Source organism: Brachyistius frenatus, unplaced genomic scaffold, assembly GCF_029030835.1.
Source record: "Brachyistius frenatus isolate BFR_SWC_R1_liver_20210118 unplaced genomic scaffold, ASM2903083v1 Contig_112, whole genome shotgun sequence".
NCBI classification, from domain to species: Eukaryota; Metazoa; Chordata; class Actinopteri; family Embiotocidae; genus Brachyistius; species Brachyistius frenatus.
Window position 1 is genome coordinate 1,047,501 of NW_027210711.1, and position 10,000 is coordinate 1,057,500.

Consider the following 10,000-nt stretch of genomic DNA (forward strand, 5'->3'; position numbering starts at 1 on the left):
TCTCTCTCTCTCTTCCTTCCTTCAGCAGGGTTTCAGCCACATTTGGTGTTTCACCTCTTCTATCTTCTGGACACTGAAGGTATAGCATGAAACGTTCTTTCCCTCTCATCTTAACACCCCCCCCCCCCCCCCTCTTGTTTTTCTATCTGTCATCTGTCAGTCAGTCATCTGCCCAACCCTTCGTGTTGCCTTACCTTCAGCTGCAGTGATGCAGCTTGTTAAAGTTGGGAGGGCGACTGAAAACGCTGCTTCGAGATTCTGGAGACGGGAAATGAGAGAAACAAATAACGCAGGTCGGGTGGTGTTTCTTAAAAAGTTTATTCCATTAGCCATGAAACACATATTTCAGTGTTGTTTCCTCGTTTACAGCTGTGTGTTGTTGTGGTAGCGTGGCATTACCGAGTTACTTTTACTAACCCATTTTCTCCCCGAGGCCTCATTTTCATTCGCTCTCAGCAGATTTGAAAAGTTTTAAATGTCCCGCATGACAAACAGCAACAGCGGAAGGCTTCTGCGAAAAGTGGGCGGGGCTTCAAAACGGAAGTTTACAAACCGGTGAGTTGTTTTTTTTAGCTTTTTTTTTTTTATTGTGAGCAAAATAGTTAACACTAATGTGCTGGTCGTAGAAATAGCGGCCTTTACATATTTATTTATTTTTTAAAATTGACCGCTGAGCAATTGTTGTTGTTGTTGTTGTTGCTAAATTCAGCGCTGACCGTCCTGCTCATCTCCCCCAATGAAAGCAGGAGGTTTGTTTACATTTATACTGTCAGCAAGTTTGCATCACGTAAACGTGTAAAAATAAATAAAAATAATAATAATAAATTCACGACGCCGTTGTTATTCGAACCCGGATGTTTTCTTTATCGACGCTTTTATGAGGTAAAAACAAAAAAACAAAAAAGAAAGAAAGAGAGAAAAGAACAGCAATATGTTGCATCAACAGATTGCCCCTCTTCAGAACACAAAAACAAGCTCTGTGATTCTGGCATGGCGCGGAGGCGGACTTCTGCTCCAGCTTATTGAATGGAGGAGTCCATCTGCACGTCGCCACGGAGCACCGCGAGGCCATTTGTGCTCCTCATCCCAAAAGCTTCCGTAGCATCGGTCCTCTTCAATTTATTCTTTACAACGGAAAACTCCCAGAAGGGGACGGAGGAGAGAAAAAAAAAAAAAAAGTGACAGGCGAAGCCCCCCCCCAAACTGCTGAGGGCACTGAACAGCCTGGCTGACAGTGTGGCCGGTGTGTGTGTGTGTGTGTGTGTGTGTGAGAAAGTACCACGTTTTCACCAAAACACCTCCCCCCCCCCCCCCACCACCACCTCCTCCTCCTCCTCCTCTCTCTTTTGCAGCGCCGTGGCTTATGTAATGGTGGAGGCCGAGGAGTGACCATATGTCAGGAGGTGTGTGCAGACGGCGAGGGGGATTATGCAGCGGCCATTAGCGGGGCGGTTTGGACATCCTTCTCCTCATCATCATTCAGGTAGAGGCCCCGCTCAAAACCGGGAGGAGGAGCGCGCGCACGCGCGCGCGCGCATTTAATTGCGAGAGCTCTGTGTAAATTGGACAGGGAGGAAGAGTATGACAACAAACAGCCGTATGTTCTCAGTACGAGGAACAACATTTGGGGCTTTTTTTTGTTGTTGTTGTTGTTGTGCCGCCTCATTTTTTTATTTTTTTTTTATTTTTTCCGCCCTCTCTTTTATCCTCCACGTCGTCGGGTATTGTGGAAGTGTTCGTGTTCAAGCCGACAACTCCCCCCGTCAATATTGCAACTCTCTTTTTTTTGTTTTTTTTTTGGTTCTTTTTCTACACCCTGTCTCCTCGTGGCGTACGAGGTGTGCGTGTGCGTGCGTGTGCGTGCGTGCGCGCGCGCGCGCGCGCGCAGCACAAAAGCCTGGTCCATGTGTTGAAATGCAGCCCCCGGGATGGGCCGTATTATCCCTGCCTACTTCACCAGCAGGGTCCCGGGGCTCGAGCTGGCTCGTGGCCCTTTGTCTCCAAACAGATGGAAATGGGGCAGAGGAGAGGAGAAGTGGAGAATCGGAGAGGAGGGAGGGAGGGGAGGCGAGGGAGGGAGGAATAGAAAGGATGGAGGAGGGAGAAAGAGTCAGTCTGTTCTCATTAAGTGCTGTATTGAAGAAGACGTCCCCCCCCCCTCCACCTTCACCACCACCACCCCCAACAATGCGTCAGCAGCCGCGGACGGTCCCCCCCCCACCCCTCTCATTCAGGCTCACGCTCGGACCATCTGTACCACCCCCCCCCCCCTCCACCATCATAAGGTGTGTGCGCGTGCATTAGGGTTCCCCGGCGCACGGCCCAATCTGGCGGGTTCAAAAAAAAAAAAAAAAAAAAAAAAATGCTGATATTCATCGGGTTTCAATTTAGTTAAGATCTTTTAAATCCAATTGTTGGGACCTTTTGTTGCGGCCGGCCTCGTTGGATGTGAGTCACCGTGAGTCAGAGGGGAGGGAGAGTTTATTCAACATCCTGCTGTCCCCCCCTTTTATTTTATTTATTTTTCGGAGGGGTGGGGGGGGGGGGGGAGTCTCCCAGGGCACACGCAGCCAAGATGCAGATTTATAATTAGTGAATCATAAAGACATTAAGGAAGAATGATCTCTACTTTAATCCCTTGTCGTTATGACTTGAGAGGTGGTTTGTTCGCTCACCGCCGCCCCGTTTTGAACTTCAGCTTCCTCGTCAACAACAGAACAAGAGCTTAAACTCGCAGAAAAAATAAATAAATAAATAAATAAATAGCAACAGATGAAAAATGGGCCTCGTCATTTCAGTTCATCTGGCACTTTAATGGTGGATATTACATTTGCGTCGTTGCAACTTTGGCAATCCGGTTTGATTCATTTGGAATTATTCATGTTTTAATTCACTTTATTTCTGCTGGTTACTGAAGTTACTGATGCTTCTTATCGCCTTCAAGCCCGAGCTGGAATTTAACATGTTCTTTTTGTAAGTATCTCGACAAAACTTTCCACTTGCTCTTAAAGAAAACGAAACAAAAAGAAAACCTTTAAAGCAACTTTTTGTTGTTGTTGTTGTTGTTGTTGTTTTTTTTTTGGGGGGGGGGGGCTCTTTGAATGATTCCCTTCAGTGTGCGAACAGAGGATCTCCGGTTTCCCGTGACGTGACTTTTTCCCTGAGACTCATCCCGCTCTCTCTCTCTCTCTCTCTCTCTGCATGTATGCGTGTGGTCTCATAAACCGCGTCTCTCCCCACTTCGTCTTCATTTTTACGCGCTTCCATTTTCCTCCTCTATTTACCAAAAAAACAACCTCTAAACTCATAAAGTCCGTGTCTTTGGGGAGGAATCCATCCGTCTTCCGGACACCAAATTGAATTGATCTCGGGGCGGGGTGTGGAGGAGGAGGAGGAGGGGGGGGGGGCACCTCGCCTTCTCAATAGGGGCCATCTGCGCGCGCTTCGCGCTTTGAATAGACGTGAAAAGTGACAGCACGCGCTGCTGTTGCCGCTCCTCGCCGTCGCCGACGCGCGTGCCTCCGAGGGCGCCTCGCGCTCCGGTTCGGCTCCGTGATGTGATTTCAACGCTTTCATTTGCAGCTGATTGATTCACGCGTCAGAGGCAGACAGAGGAGGCTTTCGCTACCTTGTAACGTGCCTTATTGATTTTTAAAAGTGTTTTTTTGTTGTTGTTGTTGTTGTTTATTATCCATTGATACATTCACTTTTTTTTTTTTTTTTTTTTTTTACTTTTACGTTAATTAGAGCTAAACAATTCAAATAAAACGCGCGCCAAACAAGATAAAAGGACTAAAAAAGTTGCTTCAAAGGCTTGATTTCAAGGCGGGTGACCTGTCCACACCGTCCGTCTGTCTTCCAAGAAGACGCAGAGGAGCTTTGATGTCCACCGGTCACTCTCGTGGTGACGTAATGGCGCCTCGGTGCCACACGGTGGCGCGCTCATCTCAAACTACAGCGCTTTTTGAGAGGCTCCGACGCGCGACAATCAAGCGTGACAAACGTGTTTATTCATTCAGAAAGCAGCTGCTTTTATGCTGAATATGAAAACGATAAAAAAAACAAAAAAATAAACATGAGTGATATCAGTTATGGCATTAAGTTGCATTTAGAAATAAACCGCTGAATTACTCCTGCTGAATTTTAAGATCATACATATGTTCATGTTTTTCAACCGGTTGAACGAGGACAAAATATCCTTTTTTTTTTTTTTTTTAACATAAAATAGAGAACCGTCCTCCACCCCCACCCCCCCCTCCTCCACCCTCTACACAGGACGGGTGTTTATTTGACTCTCCGTGGGGAGAAAAGGGGAGAAGCTCAGGGGTCGTGTCCCAGTCGTGACCTCCATTGTGTTCTGGAGGGGATGAGACATATCTAAGGGGAGTGTGTGTGTGTGTGTGTGTGTGTGTGTGTGTGTGTGTGTGTGTGTGTGTGTGTGTGTGTGTGTGTGTGTGTGTGTGTGTGTGTGTGTGTGTGTAAAACAGCGAGGATGCAGTTCAAAGGAGGAGAAAATATTGATTCATATAGAGCCGTGTAATTTGCCGGAGGCATCTGTTGCCTCGTGGTTTGAACGTCGGTGTGTTTGGAGTGTGAACGAACCGGCCCCTCTTTGTCTGGCGACACAATGGATGCAGAACGGCAACAACAACAACAACAACAACAACAACAGAGGAATGAGGGAGGGGGGGGGATGTTTGATGGGTTAATTGTTGACTTTTTTTTTGGGGGGGGGGGTTGTTTCTGTGGTTTTCACCGAAGGAAATCTTTTCAAAGGCTTTAAAAAAAAAATATATATATATATATAATTTGAGTTAATTGTTGGACTCCCTTTGTTCAATATTGTTCAGTAATTGAATTTAAAAAAAAAAAGGAAACAGGCACAAATCAGGACAAACGTGAGGAAAGACAAGTTGAGTTTATGTAGCGACCGTGTTTTTTTTTTTTTTTGGGTAGCAGCAGCTCTGTCTTGGTAATTGTGTGCGGTGGTGGAAGGTAATTACAGGGTTCAAGTAATAATTACTCGTGACTTATTGTTAATGTTACTTCATACTTTGGGTGAATTGAGCCTTTAAAGCCACTACGTTTACTTGACTTTTGTTGTTGTAGGTGCTTTGTTGGCATTGCTTTGGAAAAAGAAATATATATATATATATTTGTATTTTAAAAATTACACTTGAAACCTTTTTGTCTCCTGGCATAATCTTGTCTCAGATTTCTGAGCTTTTGAAATCTTCTGATTTCGCTTAAAAAAAAACAACAACAACAAACATTTTAAAGCCCGTAAATCAACAAAACTTTGTTTCTTTTAGCGTTTAGCGCGACCGCTCAGATTTACGCCGCGACCCGCTGGAGGGCAGCCGACCATATGTTGACAAGCGTTTGAAGTTTGTTATAACTTCAGAGCGTAGCCGCTTTTCACCAACGGCGCGGTTTTAACGAACAGCGCTCGACCACTTTAGAAATCCAAACCCGTCTTTATATTTATTTATTTCTTTTTAAAGTATTATTTCATACGTTTTAAAACTGGACTTTAAGGGGTGTTATTTTGCTCAGAACATTGCTATAACTTCTGTTGGGGTTTTGAGTCTCTCGAGTCGCCCCGTTTTAACCTCTCCGTGTTGTTTCTCCACGTTTCCTGTTGCAAGTTTGAAGTCTCTGGAGTTATTTTTGGGGTTTTGAGCGCCTTATTTTGTGACTCTTTGAGTCTATTCAGTCGTCCGGTGGGGCGGGGGGTAAATAAAACTACAAAAAAAAAAAAAAAAAAGACCCACTACTGTCCCTGAATGCAACACATTACTGTGATTAAACACGTCATTATGCAGCACGTTCACTGTTTGTAATGTTGCCTGGGGGCAGACTGGGAAGGGGGGGGGGGCCCTCTCGTTCCCAAACACGCCCCCTAGCGCGTCGTTTCCGCACTGCACCCCCCCACCCCCTCCGACACACAGCTCCCCCCCCCCCTGTGAAATTCCTAACTGCCAGGGTGATTCCTACGGTTACTAAGCGCTGCTTCCCTTCTGCAGCCTACCGTGTGTGCTGCGGGGCAAACTATTTCATAACCTCCGGATAAGACCCATCAACCCCGGGAATGATATCGCCGCCGCTGAAGGGTGAGTTATGTTGTGGTGTTTTTTTTTGTTGTTTTTTTTTTTTAAAGGAAAAAAAGGAAGAAAAAAGGAAAAAAAAAAAAAAAAAAAAAAAACCCTCCTGAGAAAGAGAGGCTGCCGGTCATGTATGTACCCTGCAGATGTTTGTGTGCGGGCTCGGTAAGTGTGTGAAGCCGCTCGGTTCGCGTCGCCTGCTTAAAAAAAAAACAACTAAATAAATGTAGGTTACCGTTGTCTACCTATTTTCCCACACGGAAAACAAAAGGCTGCTGTTCGGTGAATGCGTGTTTTGAAGGGAAAGCCTTGGGAACACGCCCTTACTGTGTTGCCTACCTGTGTGAGAACCGGGGGGGGGGGGGACGGACGGTGCCCCTCAGACCGCGGCCGGACCAACGCGGAGAGCCACGCCGGGAAAAGTTAGCCGCGTTTTGTTCATATTTCGCTCCGAGTTCCGAGTTTATTTCGCCGTCGCTTTGTGGTAGAAATGCGTTTTTAACGGCTTCGCTCTCCGCTAAGAAAAAAAAAAACCCCACAACAACTCTCACAGCCGCCGCCGAGAGGGAGAGAAAAGTCAACTTAATGTTTCGTACCGGTCGACTGGATCCGCATTACCCCGGCTTGGTGCACCGCAGCTCGGCTGTGAACCGTAACCTGCGGGCGGCGGAGTTGACGCGGACGGATCCGTCGTAAGGACTCTAAACCAGCCTGGTGGAAAACACACAGTAAGCCGACATAAACACGGTTTTTGGGGGGTTTCAACTAGTCGGACGAACGGTGAGAGGGGGAGGAGGAGAGGGGGAGGAGGAGAGGGGTCGAGACGAGGAGGAGGAGGAGGAGGAGGTGGGCGGGGGGGGGGCTTCCGAGGCCACGGTGGAACCAGGGAGTTTCCTGACTGCCTGCCGGGTCACAGGTAGGGGCTGGGCGGGTAAACCTGCCGTGAAGGTCCACCGGACAGAAAACTGCGCGCAAGTTAAAAAAAAAAAAAAAATGACTGCAGACACGACATAGGCTTCCCCATCTCGCCTGTGGTTCAAGCTCAGCAGCTTATTGTCGTGTGTGACTTGTGAACACGTCATTGGGAGCTCGTTACCGCCATGAAAAACCTGGTCGCGAAGGAGCAGGTGCTCCCGCTGCAGGTACGGTGGCCTTTAATTAATAACCGCTGGTGAGCTGCTGGACTTCTCATTGGCTGGCTGCTCAGTCCGGGATGTTAATTGGCTGAAACTTTAGATTATCTCATGTAAGGAAAACCCAAATCCTTTGTTGTGTTGGTTCCTGCTGCAACTTCATTGTTATTTTTCCTTCAACTAAAAGTCACAATAACATTAAATCTTTTTATTATTATTTATCTTTTTTTTTTTTTTTTGGGGGGGGGGGGGGTTCTGTTATAGTTAGTAATCTACCATAGGACATTCATTGATTTAAAACAGAGCAATTTCATCTGCTAATTTGCTTTCGATTGACTGACAGTTATAATTTTTGTCTAATAACTTGAGCTTTCGACACGATCTAGCCATTAGCAAAGGTTTTATTATTAACATTTGTGTACACATTATTACCTTATGCGGTGCTTAAATATTACGAATAGACCGCTGCTTTAGATTCCTTGCTTATATTCTGCCCCCCCGCCTCCAGTTTGTTGCCGTCTAGTTGACGAGCGTTAACAAGTTCGTGTGCAGCGTCGACAAAAGAAGGCTGAATTTCTAATGCTAATTACACTCTCAAGTCACATATATCACATCTTAAATCTCGGCAACTATCTGAAGAAACGCCGCACGATAGCAGAGGTCGATGCTGTGAGAGCCCCGACCGAACATTAAACTGCGACAACCACATCCTCTCCATAAATTATGCAAGGCCCTCATTATCATGTCGACTTTTATGTGCGGTACGAGACGAACAGTTGGGAGCGGTGGGATTTGGATTCTGCTTCAACTTCCACGTCCCGGAAAAAGCGGCTGCGGTTCGCGTTCGATGCCGCTCGTGCACGGGGCGTTATACGTTACCGCGTTCCTACGGGTGATTTGTTTGGGATATTTATTCGCCAGGTCGGGCGTCTAGAGTCCAGTCTGATTCACTTGTATCCGCAGAACAGGTGTGTCGAATCGTCTGCATGGGGGGGGGGGGGGCCCTTTATTGTCGCACCGTGAACAAACGGTACCAGTGAAACCAGGTTAAAAGTAAAGCGAAAGAGGGGAAGTGGAGCTGGTCTGTGCAACAACAATAGAGGAAGAAATCAGTGCAAACAGAGGGTGGCGTTGTTTTCTGATTTAAATGCGGCAGCACGTAAATGTTTATCATTTAAATAATCAGCTTTTTAATTGACTCGGGACAGTTTGAAGAATAAATAAATTAATGAATAAATAATCTTGAGTAGAAGAACTGTAAACGGCTTTGATTGATTTTCAGCCTCTTATATTGCTTCATCACACGGGCCCCGATTTAACTCTTAAGGCTGCATTTTACGTCCAAAAACACGGTAATAACGCTTTTTAATTTTTTTTTTTTTTAAGCTTTTAAGCGGAGACGGCCGATAGCTAATCCGTCATATTTCTACCGGTGGCAGTTTTGTCTGAATCGTTCTAAAACCGGACCTTTACAACGTACAGATAACCTCCGGCTAACGCGGCCGCCGGTTTGTCGACCGACCCGCTTAAAGATCGGCTCATTGCGGTTGCCTAGCGACGCCCGCAACAAAGAATGCAACGGGTAACGCCGTCTCGTTTGTTTTTCCTGGGGCGGTTCGGTGCGGGAAATGACCATATTTGGACGTGCCAGAGGGCGCGTGGGGGCGGATCTGACTCGCGGCGATCGGACACCCGGCGACGCTACGTCCCGCCCACCGACAGCACGGGGCTGTCAATCAAACAGACACGCCCTCCGAAAACACATCTGTGTGAGGGTGGGGGGGGGGGGGGGGGGGGTCCACTCCCGCTCTCCGAAGAGGAAGAACGGACGAGCGAGCTGCTTGAAAGGAGGTGTCCGATGAAAACATGACAGTTTATCTCGTCCGGTTCATTAGATGCTTAATTTACCGCGTCACACAGGGAAAGCGGAGACCCCCCCCTCCCCCCCCCCCACCCACACACACACACACACACACACACACAGAGAGAGAGAGAGCGTCTTCACAGGTCACAGAGCAGGTCAAGCTGGTGGTGAAGCACCGCGGTGGCTCGGTGACTTCGGGACCGTGTGATCTGCGGTAAAAGTTGACGGGGTCAGTAAGTCCGGCGGGGTCGCGAGCGGGCCGTGTGCTTCCTGCAGTTTCCCTCGGCAGCCTCGGAAAGGTCAGACTCGTAACTTATTACTAATCCGCTTAAGCTGCAGCCGGAGTGAGCGAGCGTGTTTATTTGCACGTTTTCACTCGGCCGGCGATCGAATCCGGCCGAGTTGCCGCGCCGACCGCCGGTATTGTCTCGGTCCTTTTGCGCGCGGCCGTTTTGTTTGCATCGTTTCCACTTCGGGCCCCCGCGGGGGTGTTTGTTCCGCCGCTGTCTCTCGAGGGCGCGCGCTCGTTTCGCCGCGCCGGTCGGCTCGCGCCGGCGCGTGGCGCGCGTCGCTTACTTTTCGGTTTCAGTTTGGAGCGTTTGAGTCGTCCGGTTCAGCGCCCGGTGTTTTCCGGGGGACGTGCGACGTGAGCGGCGCCGTGCCCCCGTCGCAGCGATATCGTTCAGCCCTCCGCTCCCACCGCTCGCCGCCGGTGTTTTGCCGGGACAAACACACAAGCCGGCAGCTCAGCGGGGGGGGGGGGGGGGGGGGGGGTCTTGGATTACTGCGAAGAACCTGCCGGGGGAGGGGGGGGGGGGGGGGGGGAATTCCTATTTCAGCTTCAGACTCGCAAACTCGAAGCGGTTCCGCTTGCCAATTTTCTCTGGCACGGCAAAGAC

At 48.4% G+C, this 10,000-nt stretch overlaps 1 protein-coding gene across 3 annotated transcripts in view; it reads left to right on the top strand.

Moving 5' to 3' along the window:
• The first annotated feature begins 1,342 nt into the window (after positions 1-1,342).
• LOC138629254 (vang-like protein 1) overlaps positions 1,343-10,000 on the top strand; it is a 33,173-nt gene continuing 24,515 nt past the window's right edge. For 2 of the 3 annotated variants that reach the window (XM_069712847.1, XM_069712850.1), the window contains exons 1-2: positions 1,343-1,483; positions 6,027-6,113. The gene's annotated coding sequence lies outside the window, so the exon portion shown is untranslated. Of the gene's footprint in view, positions 1,484-6,026; positions 6,114-6,212; positions 6,833-10,000 lie in introns of those variants that run through there. The other variant, XM_069712848.1, reaches the window with a different exon arrangement.